General features: G+C 44.1%; 3 long non-coding RNA genes across 3 annotated transcripts; 2 read left to right on the top strand and 1 right to left on the bottom strand.

The window, feature by feature from the left end:
* LOC114085899 (uncharacterized) lies at positions 1-20,717 on the bottom strand. The gene is made up of 3 exons (XR_003581561.3): positions 20,299-20,717; positions 3,034-3,112; positions 1-2,001 (listed from the first exon to the last, which is right to left on the bottom strand). It is a non-coding gene; the product is annotated as an uncharacterized lncRNA (long non-coding RNA).
* LOC114085898 (uncharacterized) lies at positions 13,967-18,752 on the top strand. Its single transcript, XR_003581560.2, has 3 exons — positions 13,967-14,233; positions 16,543-16,724; positions 18,123-18,752. It is a non-coding gene; the product is annotated as an uncharacterized lncRNA (long non-coding RNA).
* Positions 20,718-21,011: 294 nt separating the features above from the next.
* LOC139705272 (uncharacterized) lies at positions 21,012-22,064 on the top strand. Its single transcript, XR_011707189.1, has 2 exons — positions 21,012-21,377; positions 21,801-22,064. It is a non-coding gene; the product is annotated as an uncharacterized lncRNA (long non-coding RNA).
* Positions 22,065-25,383: the final 3,319 nt, after the last annotated feature.

Raw genomic sequence — 25,383 nt, 5'->3', positions numbered from 1 at the left:
TAAGGCAGGGATAATAATGTATTTTATTTGCCCCAATATATCCAAAGTTATTATTGATGGGATGTTTTGCATTCTTTATCCCTGTCTTTGAAATGGGTGTGTATTTCATCCTGAATGTCAACATTCACAGTCCAGACTCGTCACATTGCCACAGCTACACGGAGCCAGTGACTACCATACTAAACAATGCCACAGACTTTTTTTTCAAGGAGTCTGAGAAAGCACAAAAGCGAAAGGAGGTGGTGTTCTGAAGGAAGGTGGAGCTGGGGGAGTTGTAGCACGGACCCAGACAAGCTTGGAAGCCAGTGCTGGTTGGTTTCTTTTTCTATAATTTGCACTTATTTCCTCCCTCTCCCACTGCTCTCCTGCCTTATCCAGTTGCCATCACTTGATATTGGAACCAAAGAGCTTGGACTCTCATCACCTGCAAGTCCCTCCCAAGCAGCCACTGCTCCCTGCAAGGCTCAGAGCAAACCATCCTCCCCCTGACTTCAGTTTCCTTCTTTGTGAAATGAGGTCTTCAGGACTTCAGCCTAGTAAGCACCAAATGCCATTCCGGGCGCTGCCACTCCCTTCGGATCCTCATGTTTGGTGTTCCCCTTGACTTCTGCTGATATTTTCTCTGCTGCCACATATGGGATCTCACAGGCTGCCAAGTTCTGTTTCCAAATCAGAGCCTCCTCAGCCAGGCCAGACAGTGACAGAGCAAGGGAGAGGGAATGATTCCTAACAGGATGGGCTGGAGCTGTGCCCACAGCATGTTCCCCTCGGGGGTTTTCTTGGGACATGGCCTTCAAAGCTGACGTGGGGATGTTCTAACAATGCCCCCTGAGCTCTTCCAACCTGGCACAGTGGAAGAGAGTTTCGGGAGGGTGGGGATCAGCAGAACAGGATCCCTAAATTGATCTTCCTTTCCGGAAGTGTGATTTGAATTTGCTCTTTTGGTCCTTGGGGACTGCAGGACAGTGCCCCTGTCTGCAATAGGGTAATTAATCCAGTTCTCCCCTGCATGCTGACTGTGAAGGCTGCACACAGTGCAGGCACCTGCAGGGCCCAGGAGGGTGCCCAGGCCAGTGAAATCTGACTGCTAATGCTACAAGAGGCCATACTTCAACCAGAGGGGGGAAGAATAGGTTAGAGACAAAGGGTTGTGAAGCGTGGAAGTAAAAGGAGAATTGCAGATGGAGACTCTGCGGTGCCTGTTCCTGCAGAGATGGGAAAAGGGGCAGCCCCAGCAAGGCCTTGACGGTCCATCCTCTGACAGCTCCCCGGAGCTCGGGGGCCTCTCGCTGGACAGTTGCATGAAACCCTGTTACTTATCTTGATGTCATGAAATGGCAGATTCATCTTGTTTCCTGGTTCCAGCTCACCACGTGGCCTCTGGGTCACCCTTTGGTTTCCACAAGGATCATCCTCCAGAAGAGGAATGGGAGTTGGCTATGGAGCCCAGTCATTTATTTCTCACTGTATATTTATGGCTAGCTTGACCTTCTAGTTTGACATATGAATCTTGTGAGTTTGATAAACACAAACCAGACCCTGGAAAGTCAAAGTCCTCTTGGGACACCCACCAAAGCAGGTTTATGAATTCAGAAATAACTGGACTGTGTGTAACCAGTCACCCAGGTGCCACCTAGCAAGAAGGGCCACACCTGAAGGCCACACCTACAGAGGGGCCTCTTCATTGATAAATGATGTTTGATCATCTTCCAAGTGATAGGCCTGGGCCTGAGTTTGGGGGACAATAGGCCACTGCTGCTTTGGTGTCTCTTTTGTTTTCAACAATAACATTCAGAGAAATTGAAATAGCAGGCCTTTCTGACCCCTTTTCAGGCCAAAAGACTACCTTTAAAAACAAAAATAGACGTGAGCTGAAGGACACTTCTGTAGTCTGTCCAGACAAGAGATGTCTTGAGCGAGTGGTTTCTGCTATGGGCCTTCTTAAAGTCTGGCTCGGTCTTTGCTGAATGCTGTCTGGATTGGGAACTGTAGCCAGGCCATCTGCAGACAGATGAGGAAATGCTGAGAGGCAGGTGGGAATATCAGGTGTACTGGAGCCCCAGAGTCAAATCCTCCCAAGGCTACAGCTATTGTGAAGTAACAGGAACCCAGCTGGACCCACATATTTTTTTTTTCAGCTTAATTCTGCCTAGAAGTATCCAACCCAGCTGAGCTAGTTTGGAACGCGTGGGCCTGTCTGCCACACGTTCACAAGTCATATAGTTAACCACCCAAGAGGCTCCTCCAGGGCGAGTCGTCCACATTTATCTCCCATGGGCTTGCCAAGTCCTTTCTGGTTGATTAGGGGAGGGTGGGTTCAAGCTCCTATCAGAAACTATCTGCTCCCAAGCCCCAGACACGTGTATGAAGCAAGATTTCAGAGAGGTGGTGGGTATGGTAGGATAAGCTAGGAGGGGCTCATAGCAGGAACACACCCATCCTAGAACCAGAGGAAGAAAAACTTAAAAAGGGGTAACAAGGGGAAGTTTGTTTTTGGAATGTGCTTTGATTGTCCAGACATTCAACCTATGACTCTAGCTTAAGGATATTTAGCTCCTCATCAGGCACTGTAGCTAACTGCAGGCATGGCATTGCTCAGTGGCAACGAGTGAAATCTGTTCTTGTTATTTCTCTAGAGACATGTTATCCATAGCAGCTACTCTGCCTAGATCATTTAGAACTGAAATAAAGCAGGGTTGCCAGAGCTCTGTGCCAATGGCAAAAACCTTTGGCCTTGGAGAGGCCACCATGTAAGAGATGCACATATATAGATCCCCTGGTATATATATAGATCCCCCTGGTATATATCCCCCTGGTATATAAAACTGGATGTGCATATATAGATCCTCTGGTGCCACTCCCAGAGATTCTGATTCTTTAGGTCTGGGGTAAGATCCAGGAATTTGCTTTTAGACATCACCATACCATCACCACCATCCCCCTGCACTCCTGTGACACATGCCAAGTGATTCTCAAAGACAGTATCAGAGGACCCCATTTTGAGAAAGTCTGTGGAGGAGGTACTGGGCTTACGAACTGAAGGCCTGAACTGGCTATAGCTGTGTGATCTTGGACAGGTGCCTCCATTTCTCTGGGACCTCCATCTCTGTGTCTGTAAAATAAGAGAATTGACCCTTAAGGCCTTTTCCAGGACCAATATTCCGGAAATCAGACACATGCACAACACTGTCGCAGAGCTGTGGGTGTTTCCAATCTCCTACTGAGCTACACTCTAAAGAGGATCAGTTGAGCCAATTTACTCATTTGGAATTAGGCCTTTGAGGAGAGTTAATGCTGTGCTAACCCAACACAACCCCCGCCCCCCCCCCCCCCAGATAACTCGAAGTCCTTCCAGGGGCATTATTTATTTTCACCATTGTAAGGCTAGACTTCAAGCAGGAAAAGGGGCAGCACTCCCTATTTATTGTGGGGACATTGAGGTGCAGAAAGATGGAAAAGCTCAGACCCGGGAAGCCCATCCCTGCTGACTGCCATGCTTTGTCCTAGAGTCTCCTTCCCTACCATTGCTTCAGCCAAAACCCCAGCTCCCGAGCCATCAACTGCCAGGGAGGAGCAGCCCCACTCCACCTCTACTCTAGCCTTCTGTTAGGAGTTCTTGTGGCACGAGCTTGTCATAGGAGTAACTGCACAGGGCCTGTGCTCTAGGGTGAGACCCCTCCTGAGAGGAATTTGGAACTTTTGTCTTTTGTGTTTTCATTTGATCTGGTCACCACCACCCCGAGGCCTCTGGGCTCAGGGGCTCAGAATCAGCCATGAATCAGCTCCCCCTTGGGTGACTGCCTGGTTATTAGGGTATGAAGAAGGGTGAAGGACCATGACCTGTACATTTTAAAAGTCCTTATTTCTGAACTTCGCTGCTTAGTTTTACACTCTCCCTTCCCTTCTTCCTGCTTTGCAAATACTACACCTAAGATTGTCGCCCAGGCCCTGAGCGAACCTTCCTGGGCTGCTCTGGCAGCTGGATGTCTACACTGACTTACTGTGGCTACTAATGGTTGAGAAACTCCTGCCCAAAACTGACCAGTGTCAGAGCAGGTCCTGCCTGCCTCCAGTTTAGGAATACTCACACATTCCATCTGTTGGCAGCTCCGCATGTAGCCAGAGCTCTGTGCCAATGGCAAAAACCTTTGGCCTTGGAGAGGCCACCGTGTAAGAGAAGCAAAGCCATGCTTTACTACCTTCGCCACCTCCCAGAACAGCTTCAAAGACCACCAGAAACCACAAAGCAGTCAATAAAAGAAAAAGGTTGTGAAAGCCAAAAATAGATGCCTTGTTCTTTTTATATTCGGGCATCCTCTGGTACAAGCCTCCCTACTGGTTATTTCACAAACGATTTCCAAAAGTTAACTTTTAAACCCCTGGTGGAGTAAAAGGAAGGAGGTGAGGTAGGCAGGTACTGACCACAGCCTTTAGAAATGGCAAAGTGTGGGTCTTCTGCGTTCTGGTTAGGAAGGAGGGAAAGAAGACAAAATATTCTAGAAATATTTCTACTCGAAAGCATTGCAATGTAAAAAACAAATAAGAGATTAAAGGACAAACACTCCACCATCCGAGAAGATTCATTTCCGGAAAGTAGTACGCTGAGCTGCAGTTAAATATTTATTATAAGTCCATAAATCTGAATCTTTGGAGTGTGCTGGTTAATAGACCAGGGGTGAGCAAGGTGGAACATTTACCCAGCAGGCCTGATCCAACACTGGCTAAATGAATCTTGGGACCGTTTTTCCTGCAATTCCACACACTGGGGACTTATCTAATTTTGCAATAAAACCTTCCACCCTTCCCAAACACAGTGCTGTAAACCTAAGCGGTAGGGTGGGGCAGTAGTATAGTTAAGGTCACCTCAAACTCACTTTTTGAGAATCTTTGAAACTTCTGGCACTCCTTCAAAAACCCTATTTAAAAAATTATTATTATAAATGTGACAGGCATTGTGGAAATTGCAGGAAATGCTAGTAAGAAAAAAGAACACAGTAAAAATCACTGACAATTTCATTTCCACACAGCTGTAGACATGCATCCTTTCAATCTTTTATATTTCAAGTCATTTTTAATTGAGTGAGAGATCCCAAAATACCTATTGTTTACTTCTAGAATCCCAAGCCCTCCTCTCATCCTGTGACCATTCACTCTGGGGAGTTGGGATGTTTCCTGCCAGAATTACATATGTATAGAATGCATATAATTTTACATATAAATAAATAATGATATATAATGTCTTTTGTGTGTTAAGTGGTATTCCATTATATAGAGGAGCCATATTTTACTCGACCTCTCCCCTTTGAGTAGACACAGGATGGTTAGATTATTTTTCCACCACAAACAATGGAGCAATAAATATCTTATATATGTTTCCCTGTGTTTCTCTACTCTAAATTCCTACAAGAGGATATTGTAGGTGAGAGCTAGGCCCAAATCACAGTCACCATTTTAAGTATGCAACCAAAGTATGAAAACTGCCATTTTCCGCAATCCAAACATCTTTCACCTCCCAGATCTTTCTACACGACCAGTACAGTACAGTGAGTATAAATGGTATCTCCTCCTTGCCTTGGTACTTGCCTGATAAAAATGTATTTGAGCATATTCTTTTATTATTATTATTATTGATTACCAGGAACCCACAGGATTGCCTCTCCTTGTTGAACATATTCTTGTATGTTTGTGACATATGTATTTCCCCATTTGTGAATTACCTCTTCATATCCTTAGTTCATTTTTCTAAAGGGTATTTTTTTATGTATCTGTTATACTCATTTTTTTGTTGTTGCATACATTGCAAATATTTCTCCCAATCTTCAGCTTGTCATTAATACTATTTGGGATATTTTCTTATATAGTCTTTGGTTGTCAACGTAGATGACATTCATTGACTAACTTAAATTTTTCAGCCTTTACTGAGTGAGTTTTGCTTTCTATGATTTATTTAAGATCTCCCCTTGCCTGGGATCATAATGATATTTTCTTAGACTTTTCCTGATCATTTACATTTTTTTTTATGTTGAAGGGTTAGATTTTTTATTCATCTGGAATGTAATGTACAGCAGAGACTTGGTTTTATTTATTTTATCCACAAATAGCTGATTCTATCGATGCTGTGTATTAAAGAGTATTATCCCCCACTGATTTGAAATGTGGTCTTTATTATGCAGCAGAAAGAAAGGGGAGAGGAAGGAGAAAGGAGTGGGGAACGGGCAAGATTAAATGGTGACTATACTAGAACTGTCCCACCCATTAGATGGACCAAAACCTGCATCTCATCCCACAGCTGGACTGCTGGTACTAGGACATTGCATTTCTCCTTGGTTGATGTACTGTAATTCGTGTGCTTGGCTCTGTTTCCTACTGAGATCATCCCCTTTTTCTCCTGCTCAATGAGAGCTTCGTATGTATTATTGAGTACCAGGAACGCACAGGATTGATGCTCCTTGTTGAACACATTCTTGTATGTATTGGGCCACTCTTGTTCATGAAAATAGCTAATACTTTGCTTTTTGTTTTGCCTTGCCTGTATTGTGTTTCTGATGCAGACATTTTTTAGTTAAATGTGTCGATGCTTTTCATTTCATTTAGATTCTGTCCTTGATGGTGATTCTCAAGAAACTCTTTTCTCCAAAGGTTACATAAATGTTCACCCATACTTTTCCCCCATACTGCCATTGTTTCATTTCTAAAATTTATTATTGTCTGAACGATCACCATTTCATGGATAAGCCATCTTTTTTTTTTTTTTTTTTTTTTTTTTTGCTGACTTTGAATGGGACTTTATATACTGAATTGAGTCTGCTTCTGTACTTTCTTCTTTTTAAATTAATGTACATTCTTTGGCCAGCACCACGTTAATAATTATAATTATGCCATGTGTCATCTCTAGTATCAGGGTAAGTCTTCATTACTTTTTTATTATTTCTTTTTATATTTTTTGGTTTTTGTTTCAGCATCATCTTCAGATTCATTCTAGCAGTTCTACTTGCTTTGTCTTTACTTGTCATATTATGAGTATTTCCCACATCATTAATTTCTCTTTTTTACATCCAAACATGGTCAAACCAAACTTGATCAGATAACGACGGTTGGAGAAGAGAGAAAAAGTGTATGGAAACACATACCAGTCTAGGTTCAGATGTCACAGGATTTTTGCTCTAACCACCTCACAAACAGGCAGACACCAAACTCCTCCAGTATGTTCCAACTCTCCCACCCAAAGTCACAGGACAACCCTGAGAGTGAAAGGGGAAGGAGGCAGAGAGAGGAAGGATGGGGATGAGATGACATGGGGGAGAGATAAAAGAAAGACAGTGGGATATGAAATTAAGAGGAACACAAAACCATATGAAATCTAAATACTGAAAGCAATCTAGACAGAATATCCACAGATCCCATATGTCCACTTTAATTTACTTTTCATTTTTGTAAACAAACAAAAAGTCTAAATGTTTTAAAGGAGACACTGAAAAGTTTCAGTACATCTCCTTGTCTAATTTGTGGCATCCAGAACTTGCATCTCAGAGAATCCAGAGTGGCCTAGTCCTGGAGTTTATCTCCTGCCTCCTCAGGGGTTCCCGGTGGCCTTTGTCTGGAGTGACTGTCTGGTCTCCTGTGGCCATTGCCTGAGGAATTCTTGACTCACTATCTTCCTGAATTCTTTCTGTGTTTAAATTTACCTTCCAAGAAGTGTGTCGTTAGGTGATTTTGATATGTGAACATCAGAGAGGGCACTTGCACAAATCAAGATACACAGGGAAATCACAGGGTGGTAGAATATTTTTTTTAATTTATTTTTTATTCTAATTTGTTATATATGACAGCAGAATGCATTACAATTCATATTACACATATAGAGCACAATTTTTCACATCTCTGGTTGTATACAAAGTATATTCACTCCATTTGTGTCTTCATACATGTACTTAGGGTAATGATGTCCATCTCATTCCACCTTTTTTTCTACCCCTATGCCCTCTCCCTTCCCTCCCACTCCTTTCTCCTATCTAGAGTTCATCTAATCTTCCCATGCTCCCTCTCCCAACCGCACTATGAATGAGTCTCCTTATATCAGAGGAAACATCCAGTATTTGTTTTTGGGATTGGCTTACTTAGCATTAAATCCAGCTCCATCCATTTACCCGCAAATGCTATGGTTTTATTCTCTTTTATGCTGAGTTATATTCCATTGTGTATATATATTTCTTTATCCATTCATCTACTAAAGGGCATCTAGGTTGGCTTCACAATTTAGCTATTGGGAATTGTGCTGCTATAAACATTGATGTGGCTGTGTCCCTGTAGTATGCTGTTTTTAAGTCCTTTGGGTATAGACCAAGGAGAGGGATAGCTGGGTCAAATGGTGGTTCCATTCCCAACTTTCCAAGGAATCTCCATACTGCTTTCCATATTGGCTGCACCAGTTTACAGTCCCACCAGCAATGTATGAGTGTGCCTTTTCCCCAACACCCTCACCAACACTTATTGTTGTTTGTGTTCTTCATAGCTGCCATTCTGAATGGAGTGAGATGAAATCTTAGAGTCGTTTTGATTTCCATTTCTCTAATTGCTAGGGTTGTGGAAACTTAAAGGATCGCCATTATTTATGTGGTCCATTGTTGACAGAAATGCTATGCAGCACATGACTATAATAAGTCTGAATGTTAGAAAACTCTTGATATTACTGTCAAAATCTATCTTACAGTATTTTTCTCCTTCAGCCCTGGTTCTGCCTTCTAGAACTAAGCTAGACCTTCACTGATCTGAAGGTTACTCTTGTATTGCCCTTTTATTCTGGTTTTCATGAGTTGATGGCTCCTGATTCCTTGAACTATTCCTTTTAGGACATAGTTTCCAGACCTCTCAGTAGCCTGGGCCTTCTCCCCCAGAAATCTTGCAAAACAGCTGATATTTCTTTAAAACAGTGAAACCCAGACATTAACCTATTTTATAGAGTCTATCTGGGCTGTTTAGTAAAGTGAGAGGGTCTCATTCCTTATTCTGCATGTTTTAAATGGATGCATCTAGGGTTCTGGTTCTGTTTTAGAATAACAGACTCAGGCTCTAGCTCCCATTTGTCTCTGTGGTTGACAAAATCGCTTAGGGCCTGTTCACACCAGCTAGCGAATGAAGTTTGCCAGGAGATGATCGACTCTTGGCTTGCTTTGATCTAGAAACCACAGGGAAGAGTTCTTCAAAGTCAAGTATAGGGAAAGGGTTCCCCTTCCACATAGCAATGAAGAATCCAGATTGGAGAACTGCGGGTGCTGAAGAAGTTTCCGTGCCAGGGAAGGAGGGGGCCTGCCCATCAATGCAGAGCCTGGAGCTGTGTCAGTGCGTGGTTGTTAGGGCCTTGTTCCAGGTCTAAGTCTCTGCAGACAAATCATGATGATCATGGTGCCTTCTCAGTCTTGTGTCCTGTTTCTCAGAGTTTGACGGGAGCAGTGAGGGCTAAATTGCTTACATCTCTGTCCTGTGCATCCTGGATCAGGCTAAATGGCAATGAATACTCAGAACCCCAGTTACTCCATGTCTAGTACCTTGGGTCCTAGAGAGCCTTAGCCAGGTCCCTCCCAGCAGCTTCCCTCTAATACACAAATAGTTTAACTCCGGGAGGATTTGTTCCTGCTCACGCCACCCTCGCTTCTCCATGGGCACCCAGGACAGCTGTTCCCATGTGTGTGGGAGGTTGTGGTGAGTCCACAGCTAGAACCATGGCCCTCGCGTGGACCAGAGCATCAAAGGCAGACCAAGAAACTGGAGGCCTCCATAGCCTTGTCTGAGCAGTTTTCTCTTGCTGCTTCCAGACCAAAAGGATTAGTGAAATGAACAAGTCAGCCCAGATTGAAACCCAGAAGGGAGTCTGTGCACACAGAGACACATCCCAGTTTTCCATTATCCTAAATCCTGCATACATTATAATGAGTTAAGCCAGGAGCCAAATACTGGCTTTAAAGGGAGGGAGGAAGCAGGACAAGGGAGGGAAGGTGGACCCCTCACTCAGCTTCCATTGGTAAGAGGATCATGTGACCCTTGGTGCTAGCACCTTCTGAACACTTAGAAGTTTCTTCAACTAGCTCTTTGTCATGGGCCCAGTGTACTCACTTTTGGGGAGGGGGGACTTATTTTCTATTTTTCTCTTGGAATATTGAAAAAGGAAACTTTTACAATAAATTACATATGTCCTCTTACACTGCTATTCTTGCTGACAAATTCAGTCGCAGACAAAATTACAAAACAGCCTGGTTTAGCTTAACTTTTAACATCCAATGAGACAGAGAGGAGAGGTGCTTTCTCTCTAGTTGGCTCAGCCCCGGTCTCCCTTTGCAAAAGGTGCCTCTGAGCACAAGGCCATGGGCATAAAAATATATGGGACCAGGGAGGCAGTGTCCTGCATCCTGCCCATGACACACACTTCCCCAAGCCCTGAGACCCCCTGGGTGCAAAGCATGTGATGGGAAAAGAGCCCCCTCTGTGCACCTTCTCAGTCTTCCTCTCCGGGAACTCCCCTGTGCCTGGGCAGAGTGGGGAACCACACACAGCCCCGCCCTTTCCCTCCTCCCTCACCCTGGGTCTGGGACAGCTGGGCCACTCTTTCCTTATAGTCTTTTAACTTTTCATGTGCACATCTTAGCTCCTCAAACTCCGCTGTTTCCCTCAGAGTTTGTCCTCGGGCTCAAGATCAAAAATAACATTCTTGAATGAATGATCAAACCCAGAAGTCCCCCTGCACAAGTCCATTAGGAGGAGCTGGGCTCTCAACTATTTCCCCAGGCTAATTGGAACTAGCAAAGCTTTTGAGAAAGTGGCTGTAGAGTTGGATTTGTCTTTATGTTCTATTCTGGACCTTTATATTCTGGGTTAGAATATCTACAAAAAGGCCATTCATAAAATCTCCAAAGACTTGAGATGTACTCACCCCCTCCTTTTTTTATTTTTACATTTTAGTAAGAAAACTTTCAAGCAAATACAAGACAAGAGAGAGCCTCTACCGCCTAGCTTTGGCAAAGTCAGCTCAGGGCTGATCTTGTTCCACTTGTTCTCTATCCATTCATTGCTGCTCCCCCTGCAAGAATTATTTTGCAGCAAACAAAACACATCATGTCATTTTATCCCCCCAACTGCAGGGTGTCTCTGAAAGATAATGCCTCTTGTTTTAAATAACCACCTGCATGCTTTTATCAAGGTGCTCTGATCTTGAAGCTGTGCCTCAAGGCTGCTGAACCCTGGCCAGCCTGCTGTTCTGTCACCATTCCAGGGGCCTCCACACTCTTGCTCATTCCCACCCCTCCCCTATTCCCAGGAGCCTGTTCCCAGGGGCACTGGCCTCTTAGGAGAGCTGCTGCTCTGGAGCTGGATGGGGTAGAATCTGAGCTGCACTGTTTCCTGGCACTTGAGAGGGGTGCTTGACCCTGCCATGTCTCCTTTTCCTCATCTAAAAGTTAATTAATAGTGCGTGCCTCATTGGGTGGTTGTAAGGGTTAACTGTGTCAAAATAATATGAAGTCATGATGCAATCACACAATAAAATAATATTCAGCACTAAAAAGAAATGAGCTTTCATGCCACGAAAAGACATGGAGGAAACTTCAGTGCTCATCATTAAAAGGAAGAAGCCCATCTGAAAAGTCTACAAGATGTTACTCCAATTATATGACATTCTGGAAAAGGCAAGACAAGAGAATAAAAAGACCAGTGGCTACCAGAGGCTAAAGGGAAGAAGGGATGAATAGATGGAGCAGAGGCAGGTTTTAAGGTAGCGAAACTACTCTATGTGATGCTATCATTACCCACTGTCCAAATCCACAGAATGTACAATGCCAAGAGTGACATATAATGGGAACTGTGGACTGTGGGTGAGGCTGTGTCCATGTAGGTTCATCTGTTCTAAGAAATGCACTGCTCTGGCAGGGGGGTACTTATGGGGGAGGCTGTGCACATGTGGGGTAGGAAGTTTATGGGAACTCTCTGTCCCTTCTGCTCAATTTTGCCATTAACCTAAACCTGCTGTCAAAAATAGTCTCTTACAAAAACAGCATAGTATTGGCACCAAAACAGACTGGCAGACCAATGGTACAGAATAGAGGACACAGAGACTAACCCACATAATTACAATTATATTATATTAGACAAAGGTGCCAAGAATATGCATTGGAGAAAAGATAGCCTCTTCAACAAATGGTGCTGGGAAAACTGGAAATCCATATGCAACAAAATGAAATTAAACCCCTGTCTCTCACCATGCACAAAACTCAACTCAAAGTGGATCAAGGACCTAGGAATTAAACCAGAGACCCTGCATCTAATAGAAGTAAAAGTAGGCCCTAATCTCCATCATGTAGGATTAGGCCCTAACTTCCTTAATAAGACTTCTGTAGCATAAGAATTAAAATCAAGAATCAATAAATGGGATGCACTCAAACTAAAAAGTTTCTTCTCAGTGAAAGAAACAATCTGTAAGGTAAATAGAGAGCCTACATCTTGGGAGCAAATCTTTACCCCTCACACATCAAATAGAGCAGTAATCACTAGGGTATATAAAGAACTCAAAAAACTAGACACCAAAAAAAAAAAAAAAAAAAACAAATAACCCAATCAATAAATGGGCCAAGGACCTGAAAAGACACTTCTCAGAAGATGATATACAATCAATCAACAAACACATGAAAATATGTCCATCATCACTAGCAGTTAGAGAAATGCAAATCAAAACCACTCTAAAATTTCATCTCACTCCAGTCAGAATGGCAGCTATTATGAAGACAAACAACAATTAAGTGTTGGCAAGGATGTGGGGAAAAAGGTACACTCATACATTGCTGGTGGGATTGCAAATTGGTGCAGCCAATATGGAAAGCAGTATGGAAATTTCTTAGAAAATTAGGAATAGAACCACCATTGACCCAGCTATCCCTCTCCTCGGTCTATACCCAAAGGACCTAAAAACAGCATATTACAGGGACACAGCCACAGCAATATTTATAGCAGCACAATTCACAATAGCTAAACTGTGAAACCAACCTAGATGCCCTTCAATAGATAAGTGAATAAAAAAATGTGGCATTCATACACAATGGAATATTGCTCAGTAATAAAAGAGAATAAAATCATGGCATTTGCAAGTAAATGGATGAGTTAGAGAAGATAATGCTAGGTGAAGTTAGCCAATCCCCAAAAAACAAATGCCAAATATTTTCTTTGATATAAGGAGGCTGATTCACACTGGGATAGGGAGAGGGAGCATGGGAGGAATAGACGAACTCTAGATAGGGCAGAGGGGTTGGAGGGGAAGGGAGGAGGCATGGGGTAATTAATGGTGGTTGAACATGATGATCATTATTATCCAAGGTACATGTATGAGGACATGAATTGGTGTGAGTATACTATGTATACAACCAGATATGAAAAATTGAGCTCTAAATATGTAATAAGAGTTGTAATGAATCCTGCTGTTATATATAAATAAAAAAAGACTTAAAGTAAAAAAAAAAAACTATCTTAAGGAGAATGATATGAAGTGCTTTGAAAAGTGCCTGGCACACAGGAAGTATGATGTGTTTGCTTTTATTCTTCTTTGCTTAGCACAAACACTATTTCTACCAGTGTCACTGAGTCTCTGAATTGACTAACAAACAATGATAATTTCTCCCATATACATTGATGTACTTCCTAAAGTCTTCTCATACACAGTATCAGACACAATCTTGCTATAATCCATGAGGGTGCCAGTCCCAGGGGATTCAGAGATATTAAAATAGAACATCAGGAACGAAAAGATTTGGCTACAATGGCATTGTTTATAATGGGGAGAAATTAGAACCAAACCAAAGGTTGAAGGACACAAGATTGGATAAATCAGATTCACCACATCTATATGTTGCTGTCATCATCAATGACGCCAAAGAACATTTATTGATATAAAAATTGTTCATGCTGAGTCACATGAAAAAGCGAAGTTAGCCAGGTGCAGTGGTGGGTACCTGTAATCCCAGAGGCTCAGGATGCTCAGGCAGGAGGATTGCAAGTTCAAAGCCAGACTCAGCAATTAAACAAGGCCCTAAGCAACTTAGTGAGACCCTGCCTCAAGATAAAAAAATAAAATGAAAAGGGCTGGAGATGTGGCTCAGTTTTAAGCAATTCTGGATTCAATCCCTAGTATGGAAGAAAGGAAGAAAGAGAGAAAGAAAGAAAGGAAGGAAGGAAGGAAGGAAGGAAGGAAAGATGTAAGGTATGTACTACAGTGTGTGCTTTCTTTTTTCTTTTGGCATAATACACTTGTTTAAAAGAGCAGAAAGATATGCATCAAATACTAATATTTGCTATTTCTGAATGGAGCAAAAAGAAGCCATTTTTCTTCTTCTTTGTGTTTGAATATTCTAAATGGTATATAATGAACATGTATTACTTGGACAATAAGGAGAAGCTACTGTTTAAAAATACCAGAAGTAACTGTACATATAGCATGATTCAATTACATAAAAGATATTGAAAGAGCAAAATGTTAAAGCAGCACAGGAGGAGAGAAGAAACAGGCCACAGGGCCCCGAGAGTGTTGGGCAAGAGGGTGGGGAAGCTCCCAGAACCTGTAGAGGTGGCAGGCTCGCCCTCAGCTATGCCCCGCGGAGGCTGTGCCTCTTCAGATTGTGGTGCAACAGCCATCTCCTGGTTCCAGAAGCCAGTTGTTAGGGAGGAGTGAGCCCCAGAGGCAGATGCGTTTACTAGTGATAGCAGCCCACACGGGACAAATCTCATGGGCCTTCCTAATCTGCTTCCCTGACAAGTGTTCTTAGGACAAAATAAAACAAAACTAGTGGAGGTCGGGGGAGATGCAGTTGGATCTGATGAGCAATCCAAGAGACAGAGAGCAAGGCGGGGGGGGGGGGGGGGGGGGGGGCTCAAAGGGTTAAAGCTGTGGTGTGAGGTCACAGGCTGGAGGCTGTGTTTCCCCACTGCTCAGGGCTGCATGATCTAAGACACAGCCCCTCCCCTGGTCAGTGCCCAGCTGCTACTAAGAGGCAGACTGACCAAAAGGGTGCATGCAAAGCTCCCGAAGGGGAGCTCCCCACACCTCAGCTGCCAACCACAGTGGGAGTCTCTGGTAGACCTTCCCATTTCTGCCTGTTTGGATTGGATTGTCACAGCAGATGGCTATCATTGTCAGACTTGCTGCTTGCAGATCTTTGGTTAAGAAATAACTCCCAACTCAGCAATGTCACACAGTGGGCAGCCCTGGCCCTGCCCCTGTATATGGGAAAGGAGGCAGACCTGGTCCTAGGTGCAGGGGCAGCTTCTTCTCTGAGAAGCTGTCACTCACAGCCAGCCCTTCCACAGGCCCACATCACCCGGGAGGATATTCCCAGATATGTCCACTGGCCTCAAAGTAAAATGGGCTTTGGGGATTTTTCCTTCCTAGGTAGAATGAGCCCAAAAAAGTGTCTGTAGCATACTGCCATTAAAATTTCATGTGTAACTAGAAGAATGAGAAGTTATACTCCATTTATGTATGTTGTACATAAATACATTTATTGCCATGTATAACTCATTAGAACAAAATTTTTTAAAAAGAAAAAAGTTTTATTTCTTAAAAAAAAAAAAAAGTTCCTGTGTAGCTCTGACAGCTCCGGAGATCCGGAGATTCCCCACGTGTCTTGAGGAAGTCACTTCCCTGTCTTTGGAGAAGGGGAGTCTGCAGCAGTGACTTCAAGGCAAGAATGTGGAAGTGGTGCTAGTGGGGAAGATGACTCACTCTCACTCGATAGCTGCCTAAGTCTTCCTCTGCAGGTGACCTCAAAAACCCCCAGCACAGGCTTCCACTGGCAGTTATTAGCTTTGGGGATGGATTGAGGCTGACAGTGCACCCCATGGGCCTGGCATGGACCAACGTGTGCAGAAGGAAACATCAGAAAAATAAAACTTGGTCTCAGGGTCTCCAGATCTAGAAGGGATGATGGGGAGCCAGTCAGGCAACGATGCTAAACTCAATGATGTGATACAGGGTGTGAGCAGCCTCACCCCCAAGCAGAACATAAAAACTGAACCCTAAAATGCACTTTGAATGTTCACCCCAGCCAGGGCTAGTGATGAGTGTGCTGCAGGGGTTCTTTGTCGGAGGTTGCAGAAACTGCAGCTCCACTTCCCTGTGTCATGCCTGGGTGTCCTTAGGGGCCTCAACATTGACCTACAAGTGGCAGCAGCTGGGACTTTTATAAATGTCTCTAGTGGTGCTGATGGATGTCCTACACTGAGAACAGTATACAGGAGAGAAGATGCTTACTGGGCCCCAAATTAATTTTAAGAGCACTCAAGCTGTTTCTGGAAGCCTCCAGGTTAATGCCATAGCTCTGCTTCTCATTTGCGGGGGACATTCTCTTTACCGACTGAAGGTTCCTTTCTTTTAAATGTCCAGATCAAGACACATATTTTCTCCCTCTCCTGCCACTGATGTCTCCTACTTCTCTTTCAACACCAAGTCAATGTCATTAAATGAAGGCCAGGATTTACATTTGTGTTTCTTTTCTGTATATGTTGTCATTCCAGAGGGTGTGGCCACCAATACTCATGAGATCCTCTATGGGACTTTAACAAACGTCAACAATCCTGCCACCAGGTAAAGAATCACAAACACCATTAGAGGTGTCTAGTGATTGTCCACGCTCTATTGGAAACCTGACCATTAAGTGAACTCCAGTGAACAGTTTGATAGCTGCTTTGGAGAGCAGGTGAGTCACAGATACTCAGGACCATGACTCGCACCTTACCCTATGCCAATTAGATGTTTGGATTATATTGTTCAAACCTATGTTTATCAACAAAAAGATCACAATCCAAACAGTCACCATTACAAATAGTAATTTGTATAGTGAGTAGTCATTTCAACAAGATAATTTGTGCAATAAACATCATCTTTGGATACAACAATTACACAAAAAGCACAAGTACATCCAAGAAATAGTTCTAACATCCCACACACTAACTCCCACTGGAAGAGTATGACAAACAAAATATGAATTTTCTCTCCATTCATATATCCAGACCCAAAGCTAATAGTTAATATGTGGGCCTTGTTACAAAATTTAGAATTATAAGCTATTTACATTATGCACATGAAGTTGATGGATGACTAATGTGCCAAAAGGTGAATATTTCTACATAGACACCTTCATTCATGGTAGAAATATATGACTGAATCAGTCTTCAGCACAATGGAGGTAAGCACAAAGGCAATACCAATTAATCTACTAATTTTTCCACCTTGCTCATAGAATTAGACTATATTAAAATATGCTTCCTTTATAGATACATTGAGAATTTGTAAATTCTTATGTAGAGATTTCTAACATATTTTCAAATGCATAAATCAAGTTCCATATCTCCAACACAAAATTAGTATTGCAAAACCTGTCCTTGTAGAAATTTGTCTTTAATGAGTAACTTGAAATGATTTTTAATTCAAATATCGAGGAGCCAAATTAAGCAATCAGGACATGGCCTTTGCTTACACTGAATTACCGTAGATTATTTATAAACCAAAGGTTACATTTTAAACACTTTAAGTAGTTCATTCCCTTAAGTAGGTAAACAGTACTTGCCTTAGTTTGCTATGGCTCCCTAAATTCAAGCCACAAATTGGTGGCTTAAAAGAAAACCACAATTGATTCTCTTACTGGAGTTCTGGAGGCCAGAGTCTGAGATCAGCTTCCCAGGGCTAAACTCAAGGCGTCCACCTGGATGTTCCTTCCAGGGCTCCAAGGAACCACTGTTGCCTCCCCTTTTCCAGCTTCTAGAGGCCACCTGCCTCCCGGTGCTGCCTTCCATCCCTCCATCCACTCACTTCCCTCCTCACATCTGGTTCCCCCTTTACCTTCTCACTTGCTCTTCTAAAGACCCTTGTGATTATTTTAGGCCCCACCCACATCATCCAGGATAATCCCCCTGCCGGGATCCTTAGTTAAGCCACACCTTCAAGTCTCCCTTACCGTTTCATTCCAGGTACTAGGGATTAGGACAAGGACATCATTGGCGGGGTGGAGGACGACATTATTTGGCCTCCTCCAATACTTATGTGATCTTATTCACACTGTGCCTTTATGAATTTCTTTTTTTTTTTTTTTTTTTAGAGAAGGTGCAAAAAATAAGTTTCAGAATGGATGGCCATAAATACATGCCACTGTATTGACTAAGGTGCTGGATGGAGGAGGAGGAGGCCAGAGTTTAAGTTCTGCCCCACCGTATCATTAGTGGGAAAAGTGAGTGGACGTTGGCATGTAGAACAATTTTGCATGTAAAGAGATCAAAGAGGTGAGGGAAGAGGAAAGAAAAGAAATACAAAGAATGTATGGGCTTGTGGACCTGAGACGATGAAGAGGAGCATGTGAATTTGCCTCCATCACCAAATACCATGCTGGATGATCTGGCCAAGTCGGTTCCTTGAGTTTCCGTGTTCCCATCTGGGAAATGACGTTTTGAATTGTATTCCATCTCACTCTAATTACCTACAAATAGTAATCATGTACAAACTGAGGCAGGGTTTGTGGGGTGTCCTGTAAATGGTATGGTGCTCTGCATGTTGAAGGCAGCATCTTACCCAAAAGTACTGAGACCTGGGTGGGAAGGAAAATAACTTCATACAATGTCAAAAACCTGCCTTCTGTGTCAGCCTGGAAAAAACCAGCAATACAGCTAAAAAAGAGATCTTGTAGTAATAATAATAATAACAATAATAATAATAATCCGATTGCATCCCTGGATCTCCTCTCCTCCTGTTTTTATCTGCATATCCAATGCAAACGCTCCCTTCTCTAAGACTCCCAGTGAGCTGTGTGTGTCTGTAGCCTGGCCATTGCGAGGACTGCAGTCTGCCAGGGTAGGTTGATCCTCCAACCTGGAATCTCTAGGGGTCTTGTTTCAGTCATTACTCAGATTTCAAACACCATTTCTCATTTCGAAGGAACTGGTTTAGAAATGAGTCATTTGCGGCATTACTGCTTTAGGAACCCTGCATACTCAGGAAGCAGAAGGACCTAAAGCAAGCAGCTTACTCCCTATGGGCACCCAATAATCAAGGCAAAACCCACACCAGAGTGCCACACTCAGGGCTGGGTCAAAAACTAAAGGATTAAAATGGGCCTGTCTCCTCCTCCTTCCCAGGACCCCACCAGGCTCCTTCTCAGGTGTGGAATCCTGTTCTTTATAACAAAACCATTTTCTTCTAAGGGTCAAGTCTCTGTTAGTTTTATTTTCTGGTTTCACTCCAGCTACTCTGTGACAGTTCAAATCCCTGGGCCTTGGTTTCCCCATTAAGAGGTATAGGCTCAGTGGATCACTGACAAGAGGGACTTAGTTCTATGTGCCACCTAGGACAACCCCCTCATGTTGCAGATAAGAAAACTCAGGCCCAGAGAAGGGAAGTGAGATGGTTAGGGAATATGTCTTGGCCTTCATTTGTGTCCCTGTAGGTGCCCAGGTCCACAGTTTCTGTGGACACTTGCTAATTGAGAGCGATGATGGAAGAAACACAGGACTGGGGGATTTTAGTTAGAGGGAAGACAACAAGAATAATCCAGGCTTTGAAGCAAGCCCAGATGGGCAGGTGTGAGAGGGTGGGGGCTCCAGGCAGCCACTTACCAGCTGGGTAACCTTAGAAAAAAATTATTTATTTTTGTTTCTAAAACTCTTTTTCTTTTCAATTTTAAGATGGAACAAGAGAAGAAACAATGAAAACATAAGGATAAGGTGGTAGTAAAGCACAAATATACTTGGCATTGCTGCCACTTTGGAGGCCAAAAGCAACGTAAGCTCTGGGGGCTCTGGTGGAGAGGGCCTGAGGCTCGCACACCCTCCGCCAGCCTGAAAGCCCCGCCCCATCACCAAGGCAACACAGGCTCTCCTGGCTTCCACACTTATCCCCCGCAGCTGGTTACCATTCTAGAAAACTCAGAGGCGGTAGTCTGTGTCAAGTTGACCTGGCTTCACCTGTGTGCCTCTAGGGGTGACCTCCCTGGCACCTCCCCATCCCACGAGTTCACACTGCCCTGCAGCTGGTTCCTCCGAGCCTGTGGCTTGCTACAAACTCCAGGAAGATGCTCGGGGGACCTGGAGGCACACCAAGCTGGGCCTTGGAGATAAGAAGGGCTGTGCCAACAGCTGGGTGGGCCACTCTGCAGGGTGGAACCTGTGTGGGCCTCCAAGCTGAGGAATGTTAACAGAGCTGTTGGGGAGATGCCCCTGTCACCCCTGGAAGAAAATAATGGCAGGCAGAGAGGTGGCTTGCAAGGTACTTTGAGGAAATCTCACCTCAGGCAACAACCGAGGAATTAATGTCTAGGTCATCTCAGAAAATGTTTTCTGGCAGTGTGGCCTTGGCTGACAGGTACAGTTTGGCAGGTAGTTCTTCCAGTTCCTGAAGCAGGTCCTCTGCCAGGTGTCAACGCTGTGAATTATCTCAGCTCTCGTGAACCTCTGTTTGCCCTTGCAAAAGTGTGAACTGATAATGAAGCAGTGAGATTGTCAAACCATCATCCATCACCATTTTAACAGCGGCAGAATAAAGAGGGAAACTGGTGAGAGGAAGTAACGTGGCTCTGGAGTGCAGGAGGTTTGGCCGTGGCTTCCAGTGATATCCTGCCTTGGATAGGCGGGATTGTTTTTCCAGGTGTCCTCATCTATGAAATGAGAATGTCAATCTTGCTTGTTCTCTTTGTTCATGGTGAAGTTCAAGTAAGAGTCCTGTCAGTACAGGTGCTTGGTGAACTGTAAATGCTGTCCACCAGGAGGACGCTGTCATTGCCACTGTCTCTCCTTGCAGTTTCCTTTGGAGAGTTTTGAAGTTGGCAGGGAGGTTCTCAGTGGTGACTTGCATGCTGGTGCCCCATGCTGCCTTTCGGGGGTAGGCGTGCCCTGCAGTCTCTGTCCAGGGCAGCTTTTCCTAATTAACAGTAGGTGCATGCTTGGTGACCGCCAGGAATCCTCCCAGTGGATAGAAATCAACCTCTCCCTCAGATCAGAGCAGGCCAGTGGCAATTGGTGCTTAGGAGGCAAGGAGGTGAAACCTCAGTGGTCCAGTCCTGTGCCCTCTTCCCACCTGGATGGCCTTAGTTTCAGGATCCTGAGCCAGGAGCACAATAAGACAGTGACTCTGCTGGTGAGGGTGGCAGAAGACACAGGTGTGTGCTGAGGCCAGAAGGAAGAGAACGCAGGAGGAAAGTGGCTCACTCTTGCCTGCAAGATGCTGTCCGACACAGACTCTGGGTGGACACTGCAGTGGGCAAGGAAGAGAAGAAGACCAGGAAGGACAGCAGGGAGCATGAGCAGGCCAAGAGGGAAAAGGAGCCGGAACGGGAGAGGATCCAGCAGAGTGAGAGATCCCTGGGCAGGTGGGAAGGAGGCGAGTTTCCCAGGAGATTCTAGAAGGAAGCCTCTAGTCAGGTCCTTTTACCTTCTGGGTTTTTCTTAACCAAAGACTGGAGTGTGAAGCAATTGAAGGGCTCTGGGCTCCGCAGCAGGGAGGCAACTGCCAGTTCTGATGCCCTCAAAGAAGCTGGGCCGGGGTCTGGTCTGACGGTGTATCATCTTGAAGCCTAACTCAACTGAGGGAGGGGAGGAGACTCCTGGATTCCTCTGCTCTGTGGCTCCCTGATGGCTGACCTAGGACACCCTAGGACAGGGAAAGCTCCCAGCTCTCAGGCATGCACTTGCCACATGGGACTCTACCATCAGGCAGCAGATCATACAACCCATTCCAACAACTTAACAGCAAAATTTTCTTCTCTAAGAAATGTTTACAGTCTTTCTTCCAGGACTTGAAGAAATGTCTAGACCTTGTTTCTCTCACTGTCTGACCCTATGAAGAGTTCAGGGGAATTCACTGCAGCCAGTTGACCTTGACTGAGCACATCCTACCTGCCGGGCAATGCCCCAGGTGCTAGAGATTGGACAGTGAATGCCATCTACTCCTGGCCTAAGGAGCTCTTGATCTAGTGAGAGAAGATATGATGCCATCAATGTTACAGACGATGACACAAACTATAGAATTCTGATGCCATAAAATGTTCCTTTGTTCTTTTTTGACTCATTTATTCAGAAAATCTTAGTTACTGAGTCCTCAGGATGTTCTGGGCATTGTACAAGGTGCTGATACCAGGACTGTGGGACATACTCTGCCCCACCATTGACACAATGACAAATATATGGAATCCATGAGGGGTTTATATTTTGGGTGTGCTCTGGAATCTTACTACTTTAATCTCTGTGCCTTCATTTCCATCACTTAAATGCCATCCAGTGGGGTGAGGAGCATCTCTGGTGTGTGTCTGTGTTACAGATGTGTGGGTGTCTGTGATATAGACGTACACACACACACACACACTACTGACACTGCTGCCCTAGATCTCAGAATACTGGAAAAGAGGGATGGAGAGTGATGTAAGAAAAGAAAGCCACAGACAGATTAAATAGGCTGGTACATGCAGGCGAAGGGGACAGTATCATAGTTCAGAAGACAGGCTGAATATTCAACCTAGCTCAACACAGTGGACTTGGGGAGGATCAACTGGATCAGCCATTCATTAGCACTATACTCATGAGGAAATTACTTGATCTTCATATCTGAGCTTCCTCCTCTGTAAAAAGAGAATAACCATGCCTGTCTCACACCTGCTGTGGGAAGATTCACTGCAGAAATCTATGGAATACTACTGGCCTGACATTATCATCCATCATCACTATCAAAGTGGCACTGACCAAAGCACCCATTGGGAGGGATATGAGAAGGTGGCAAAGACTTGAACTTGATGTTGGGTGGGGGCAGCCTGGGGCAGATGGAATGGGTCCAAGTGCCCTTCTGTCTCTGAGATCTCAGGCAGCCCTGGGGGTGACCCACACCCAGAGCTAGGCTTTCAGAGTCCAGACTGCATCTGCCTGAGAAGCAGTGTGTTCTATCTGAGGAGGGTGGCATGGGGAGGGGAGCCCCTGCTCCTAGGGTGGAGCCCTGTGGTCCTTGAATGAGGACAGCAGCTTATCAGTTCTGTCTCCACCCAACCCCAGGGGGCTTTCCAGAGAGAGATAAGCTCAACTCATTACCTCCCTCACAGAGAGCAACTAGTTTGCATTTTCAATTAATTGTACATTTTAATAAGTGAGTATATTTGAAAGGATAGAAAAGTAAAAAGAACATTTTACAATTGCCCTAAGTCTCACCACTTGGAATAATCACCCTTCTGCATTCCAGATTTTTCATGTATTATTTTTTATGTGTTTAAAATAACATAGTTGCATTCAGAGTATAATATTATTCTCGCCTAACAACACTTCATAAGCTTTCTTTATTGTAACAGCTTTTATATACTCATTTTTAAAAGTCTCCTTTTGATTTTAACTAGGTGATGTGTTCTTTAATAAGTCCTATATTTTAAAAATGTTTCCAATTTCATATTATTATAAATGACATCACATGAACATCTTTGTATTACAGCATTCTGTGACTTCAAGCATTTCCTTAGAGTCAATCCCCAAGATGGAATTCCTATAAAGGGTATAAATATTTATAAGGCAAATAATTTTTAATACCATTTCAGACATCTCAAAATATTTTCCAGTTTCCTTCCCACATTATTTGTAATTCATTTTCATTGTAAAAAAAATGTTAAAACAGAGACAACACAAAGAATGGAAAAAATGATTAATAATCCTACCCCCAAAATAACCATTTTGACCCTTTCATATAAAATCATCCCTTGGTTTCCAGGGAATTTGGTTCCAGGACACTCTTTCTTCCCTGCAGATCCTCAAATCTACAGATACTCAAGTCCCTTCTATAAAATATAATCTAGGCACATTTTCCTGTGTACTCAAATCATAAAACTATACTTCGTATAATATGTAATATGAGGTAAAACTATGTAAACAGTTGTTAAACTGTATTATTTAAGGAATAATAAGAAAAAGTCCACATGTTCATTACAGATGCGATTTTTCCCCCCTAAACATTTTCCATTCAAGGTTTGGTTGAATCCACAGATATGGAATACATATGTTTAATATGTAAAATTTGTATTTCTTGCTTATTTTAACTTATTTTTTCCACACCTTTAAGAAGTCTTTTTAAACACAATTTGTAATTACTCCAAAACATCCCACTGTGTGTAGATCGTTATGTCTCTCTTATTGGTTGTTTTGGGGATTTCTTGCCCAGTTCTCCACTGTTATACACAACACTAAAGCGAATGCTAAGAAGCCTCTATATTCGTGCGGAGGACCCACCTCAGTGAGTTGGAGAATTAGAAGACAGTCTTCTGAGAAGGCTGTGGGGAGCTGGTGCCCTGAGGGAGAGCCAGATTTTACCCCACGGTGGGAGGTGCACGTATCCAGGCAAGAGCTTGAGAATGGAGAAAGTGCTGATCACTGCAAAGTGCTCCAACAGGGCACAGTGAAGGGTTCCCCAAACAGGGGAGGGAGGAGAGGTCCGGTCACACTGGGGGCTATATTAGGACCTCTCAGGTCCAAATGTCAGAAATTCAACCCAAACTAGACTAAGCAAAAGAAAGAATCCGCTTGCTCGTGTAACCGGAAGTCCAGGGCTCTGCGGTCTTCAGTCCTGATGGGGTATGGTCCCCAGAGCTCTCCTTGGCCTCTGCTCCGCCGACCTCTGTTCTCAGCAGCCTCACCCCACCCAGCGCAGACAGTGCCCAGCAGCCCCAGGCGGATGTGGTCCTCAGTGTCTGCCAGCCTGAACCAGCCTGAACCAGCCACTGTGGTCATTGTGGATACGTCTCTAAGTGATCACCCTTGGAGGGTAGAACCCACAAGAACCACATGTGGGCAAGGAGGGAGAGAAGGGGTCCCTCAAAGGAAAACTGCTTTGCTGTCCTCAGGAGGAGGGCAGAGTACAGGACAGGCAGAATAACCAGGTGTCCTCAGCAGGTACACAGAGCAGGACCAGATGAGGGGCAGAGTGATATTGAGTCACCCCAAGGACTGGGTTTGTACTCATAGTGGCCACTGAGGAAAACAGAGCGATGTGGCATGATGGGACCTGTCATTGCCAGCTTCTTGGGGGAAGGGGCCGTTGTCTTTTTAGCCCAGGGAGCACCCTAGAGAGTCTTGGCCAGCGCGCCATCTAGCGCCGTGTCGCAGTGTAGCAGGGAAACTGCCTCCCAAGACAGCCCCAAACTCCTTGGGTTCCAGAACCTTCCTCGGTGGTTAAAAAGAGGTGAGGAGTCATCTGACATAGGTTGAAGGTAAGAGGGAAGATCGGGTAGAAAAAGTTAAGAGGTGAGAACAGGTGTTGGCGATTTGAAGAAAAAGTGATGAAACAGTCTGCATTTCTCCATGTAAGAACAAGCACCCATGAGTGGAAACCAGAGGCAATTTGGGGGTTAATAA

Source organism: Marmota flaviventris, chromosome 3, assembly GCF_047511675.1.
Source record: "Marmota flaviventris isolate mMarFla1 chromosome 3, mMarFla1.hap1, whole genome shotgun sequence".
Lineage (NCBI taxonomy): Eukaryota > Metazoa > Chordata > Mammalia > Rodentia > Sciuridae > Marmota > Marmota flaviventris.
This window is presented reverse-complemented; position numbering and strand designations above follow the sequence as displayed.